Genomic DNA, 6,000 nt, shown 5'->3' on the forward strand with positions numbered 1-6,000 from the left:
CCATTCAGCGATAAAAGTGCTCACAGCTTTGCAAAGCTAAGCAGGGCCCGGCATGGTTTGGAATTGGATGGGAGACCGTGTCTTGACACCCCTGGCATTGCAGGGGGCTGGGATAGATGTCCTTTGGAGTTCCCTTTCAACTCAGAGGTTCTCGGTTCTTATGAAACCTGTATCCCTTCAGATGTTGAAGGATTTCCTCAACCACAGCCAGCAGGGCCAAAAGACAGGAGTCCAGAAATACCTCGAAGCCACCTTCCAAAAAACAGCAGCTTTTTCCCCAGCACAGAAGCTGTTCCAGCAATTTCTGGATCCGACCCTCCAAAGCTGCAATCAATTTTTTTTAATCCTACGCTCCTTTGGTCCATAATGCACCCGCGATTAAGGGTCACAGATCTACCAGCTTCAAGGGTCGGTACGAGAAAATAAAATTGGAATTGCGGTCATTTAGTCCATGGGTAGGCAACGTAAGGCCCGGGGGCCGGATCCGGCCCAATCGCCTTCTAAATCTGGCCCGCAGACGGTCCGGGAATCAGTGTGTTTTTACATGAAAAGAATGTGTCCTTTTATTTAAAATGCATCTCTGGGTTATTTGTGGGGCATAGGAATTCGTTCATTATTATTTTTTCAAAATATAGTCCAGCACCCAACAAGGTCTGAGGGGCAGAGGACCGGCCCCCTGCTGAAAAAGTTTGCTGACCCCTGATTTAGTCCAACCCCTTGGCAATGCAGGAAGCTTTTGCCCAACGTTGCCCTGCGACTGCGGGTTCGAGAAACACCACAAAACTCAGGATCACGCAACGGACAAAAGGAAACAGACGCAGAATGAAACCGGCGGAACTCCCTGCCATTAGACGTCCATTTAATGCAAACACAAAATAATAATGCATGGAGGGATATGATTGTTTCTGAGAAAGGCCGGGGTGGCGTTGCAAGGAAATTGTACTTTGCACGTGCTCTTCTGCCCACAAACATTGCTGGATACACACACAGGAGAGGACTAGCTCACATCTCAGTGAATTACAGCAAGAGGACCAGATCCCCAGATTTACTGTATTTTTTGATCTATAAGACTCACTTTTCCCCTCCTAAAAAGTAAGGGGAAATGTGTGTGCGTCTTATGGAGCGAATGCAGGCTGCGCAGCTATCCCAGAAGCCAGAATAGCAAGAGGGATTGCTGCTTTCACTGCGCAGCAATCCCTCTTGCTGTTCTGGCTTCTGAAATTCAGAATATTTTTTTTCTTGTTTTCCTCCTCCAAAAACTAGGTGCGTCTTGTGGTCTGGGGCGTCTTATAGAGCGAAAAATATGGTATTTACTTTTCAATTGTTTTGGAAGGAAATATATTTCCTCTTGACCACAGTGGCCACACGAAAATGAGATAGCTGTCGGTTTCTACTCTGGCCTCCCCAAATGTGCTCGGTTGCTGCAAAGTGCAAAGTCAATTTGTCGTTCTTTGTGCGGTGCAGTGGTTAAGAGTGATGGACTAGGGACCTGGGAGAGCAGGGTTCGAATCCACACTCCGCCCCAAAGCTGATGAGGAGACCTTGTCTCGGCCAACGTCTCTCAGGCTAACCTACCTCACAGGGTTGTCGTGAGCCTTGGTAAAAAGATGGGAGATAAATGTAATAATAATAAAAATGATGATGATTTAAAAGTAAAGGGACCCCTGACCATTATGTCCAGTCGCGGCCGACTCTGGGGTTGTGGCGCTCATCTCGCTTTCTTGACCGAGGGAGCCGGCGTACAGCTTCCGGGTCATGTGGCCAGCAGGACTAAGCCGCTTCTGGCGAACCAGAGCAGCACACGGAAATGCCGTTTACCTTCCTGCCGGAGTGGTACCTATTTATCTACTTGCACTTTGACGTGCTTTTGAACTGCTAGGTTGGCAGGAGCAGGGACTGAGCAACGGGAGCTCACCCCGTCATTGCAGGGATTCGAACCGCCGACCTTCTGATCGGCAAATCCTAGGCTCTGTGGTTTAACCCACAGTGCCACCCGCGTCCCTACTTGCAAAGCCGCTAGTCCACATTAAACAGACATTTGAAGAGTGGAAGAATCGAATGCATGTTTACTCTGTGGGAAATCCCACTGGGTCCAGTAAGGGCTTACTCCCATGTAAGCAGGCGCCGGACTGCAGCACAACAACACAACATCTCCCCTGTTTACCTGGTGCAGGATTAAGCCTTGTTAAATGTGGAGGCCTTACTTCTGAGTATGTAAACTCATCCAAACCAGCCTTCATTTTTAAAAAACACACACAAACCTGCTATTTAGATTGTTTGTGTGTCGTCGTCCCCAAACAAAACCCAGCTTCGATTTTTCATTGTGTTTAAGAATTTAGAAGGGGTATCTCCAAAAACACCAGGCAATTTTTACGTTTTTCTTTACGCCGGCCTTCCTCAGGCCGCATTTAAAATTGAGAAGCCAACTGGGGATTGGGGAGGGGGGCAAAAAATAATGTGTTTTTAAAATCTGTGCTCAAAAGCGATATATTCTTTGCTGATCCAGAGACCTGTGTGTGTTCCTGGGTTGGGAACACAAATTTACTAGCAGGTGGCATTGTGGGGGTGTGGGGGTTGGGAGAGAAAGAAGCAAGTTAAATATGTATCGAACCACACGCCCTTGGGGGGGGGGTCGGTTAGGATACAGGGACCCGGGGGGCTGTGCCACCCACAGAGAATTTCGCTTCCCCATCAAATGTTTCTACAGATATGGATATTGTTGCATGGGAGAAAAATGTAATGTCAATATTGACTGCTTCCTTGCATTCTGGGATGATTTGGGGTGTGGGGGTGTCAAGCTGTGGGGAGGATTTATCCCACGCATACATTCCTCCACCCAGCGGGCAAAAACCCCATGGGCATGAGAGTGCCCAAAACAGCATATGATTCTTGCTAAGGCGTTGCTGGAAATGTGTGGGGTTTTTGCAGGTCTGGGAAAGAGACCGGGGGTCCCAGGCCTTGGGGGGGGGTGTTCCCAGGCCTGCCCCTTTGCTCTCTGCAAACCCCACCCCCCCACGTGAAAAAGGGCAAGGACGGAGTGAGACCCAAGGGCAAAAAATATGGGGGGACGACGACACAGGCAAGGCCCGATTCTGCTCTGCACCTGCCTCCGTACAAAATAAAAATAAAAAAGATCGGTATACGAAAAGGCCACGCCTCCGCACACAAAAATATTGTGGAATGAAAAGGGGGATTTCTACCTTCCCGGTGCACCCCCCCCCAAAGAAAAAAAACTCTCTCCTATTGCACTTCAACCTGACTCAGTTCCTGAGCTTTCTCCTGCCAGGGCTGAGAGTTTTATGAGTTTAGGACAAAGAGTTTCTAGCCAGTCTCACCCAACCCTCCTCCTTTTTCGACTGCATCCCTCCCCCTTCTCCCTTCCTCCATCTCTCTCTCTCCCCCCCCCCTTCTTGTCCTCCAAAACCAATTCCCACAGCACCCACTTTTGTAATAATATATTTTTTAAAAAACCCCAGCAGGCAGGGTCGCCAATACTTTGGAGCGCAATCGAAGCGTTTGACCCCCCCCCCAGTGCAATTTAACACACACTCTGGGGGGAAATGGGGGGGGAGAGGGGAAGGCATCTCACACAAAGCAGAAGAAGGGGGCAGGTCCAGCCTCGTGTGCACTCGCAAGAAAAGTTTGCAGAGAGGCCCACACAAAGCTCCCTGCAGCTGCCATTCTCACACACACAGAGCGAGCTTTTTACTACTGGGGGGGGGGGAATCCACAGACAGGCAGACCTTACACCCCCCAAAAAATGAGTTTAATTCAGCAGGCAAGACACCTCTTTTGCATGCAAACAGCTGCTGTCTGGGACCCCTCCAAAATAAAAAATAAAAATAATTGCAAGTGCCACCATTATGGTATTACAGTTCAGCTACACACAAACAGAGTTGCTAAATTGGAGGATTTACGGCGCAAACCTTGCTGGTGTCCGAAAGATCAGCACATATACAGAAATACCATAAATATGTCTTTCCACGTTTAAAACCCAGGAGTGTGGGCCTGTGGTGTAGGGGAAACGGCGACTCCATTAATATTACGTCGTAATTCCACATGCACACAGAAATATAAATATATCTTCCAACAGCAACTTGTGCAAAACAAGCGTCCAGGTTGTCTGCATAGAGAAGGCAGAATGAAATGTATTTTTGGAAGAGTTTTGGATTCCCTGGTTAAGACAGACTAGCAGGAGGTACGGGAAATTTGCACACACAATGGGACTTCAGACAAAACTTAGGATGGTGTTGTGTGTGTTTGTGTGTGTGTGTTTGGGAGGGGGGAGGAGACAGAGGAAGGCAAACTGATGTCCACAAACAGGCCAAATCATCCTGAGACAATTGTTTCAGACAAGCAAACACGTGCAAACAAACCCGAAAAAACATCAAGCGGCCTTTTAAGAAAACCACCAATGGCCCAAACTTCCCTGAAGTCATTTATTTTTGTCCAAAAACCCAGCTTTATTCGGGGAGCTCCTTCGTGAAATTAAGGATTGTTTTGTGCCAAAAGAGTGATACGTTCTAGGGCTTCATTTTGCTAACAATAAGGGGAGTTGTGGGGTGGGAGGTGGGGAGGCAGCGAATAAAATCTGTGGTGGAAAAAGGGATATTAAATTTGGGGAGCCTGTCTGGGAAAGGCTGGCTTGTGTACAAGGTGGGAACCTGTAAAAGAGGAATAATCTGCCCATGTGATAGAGGCCTACCTGGAAAAACACAAAACTCAAGCCATTCCTAATTCTTATTTACTGGATCTTTCAGGGTCAGCGGGCAGGCGTGGGATGGTGCACAGTGGCCAGCAGAAATTATGGGACGTGGAGCAGGAGAATAAAAAATGGGGGATTAAAACGGGAGAGATTATGATGTAACTGTATACATTACTTTCCCGAACGCACCAGCAGAAAGTCCGGATAGGCAGAAGTGTATATTCGAAGGGACTGTTAAAAAACTCTCTGGAAGACAAACTCTGGATCACGACCACTTTTGGGAACAACTCTCTGGTTGCCCCAAATCTCCCCATCAAGCCATTTGCACAGGTAAATTTCTGGGGGAAAGTTTGAGGCCAGGGAACTGTACACATGTACAGTTTGATATAATCTGATAACAGTTCAATATACCGTAGGTGGTTGTTAATGGGGTGAATTGGGTGAGAAATTCGGGGTGTCCCCCCCCCACATACACCTCAAGGAAAAATATACTCCTGGAATTCAAAAGCTGCTAGTGTAACCGGTTCAAAATATATAAGACAACAACAACAACACAACACACACAGACAGACAGAGCCAACAAACACAATGTGGCCTGATTCTATTCCTCAAGTCCACGAGGCAGGAAAATGGGGCGGCTGGAGCCCCCCCCCCCCACAAAACAGAACTTTCAAATAGTTCTAGATACAGTAGCAGCCCCCCCCAAAGAACATTTAACTGGGAGGTGGAAAGAAGTCAGGGAGACCCCCTCTCTCTCGCCCCCCCTTCCTTTGCTTCCACTAACTTCCCGCCCCATAAAGTTTAACACCACTTCCGGGGGGGGGGGGAGAGAGAGAGAGAGAGAGAGAGAGAGAGAGAGAGAGAGAGAGAAAGAGAAAGGGCAAGAGAGGGGGAAGGAATCCCTCACCATTTTAAAATAAAAAATAATTTGTAGGGGGGTGGCGATAGGGATGCGGGGTGAGGGGGGTGTGGGGAGAGGGGGAGCCCCCGAGGAAAGTCTCGCAGAAAACGGCCAAGTTAAGTTTTCCACCCCGGTGGGGTCTTTAAGTCTGACCTGAGCGCGCCCCCCCCCCACAAAATAGTTCCGAGGAGGAGGGGGAGGAGTCAAAAGTGAACATTCTCCCCCCCCCAAATTAAAAGTAAGCAGCCCTTCCCCCCCTTCTCTCCCCGTTCCTCCAGCTTACCTGCTCAGTTTGTGTCGAAATAGGGGGGGCGCGGTGGGGTGGGGGGCGTCCGCGTCACATCCACGGCTGGCTCGCGTTGATCCCCGGGGCGCAGCCGGGGTGCGCGCGCCC

General features: G+C 48.9%; 1 protein-coding gene across 11 annotated transcripts in view; it reads right to left on the minus strand.

The window, feature by feature from the left end:
* The window catches only part of TCF3 (transcription factor 3), an 89,725-nt gene extending 83,725 nt beyond the window's left edge, over window positions 1-6,000 (minus strand). For all 11 annotated transcript variants that reach the window (XM_083720407.1, XM_083720402.1, XM_083720406.1 and 8 more), the window contains exon 1: window positions 5,890-6,000. The gene's annotated coding sequence lies outside the window, so the exon portion shown is untranslated. The remainder of the gene's footprint in view (window positions 1-5,889) is intronic.

Source organism: Podarcis gaigeae (assembly GCF_964106915.1).
Source record: "Podarcis gaigeae genome assembly, chromosome: 18".
Lineage (NCBI taxonomy): Eukaryota > Metazoa > Chordata > Lepidosauria > Squamata > Lacertidae > Podarcis > Podarcis gaigeae.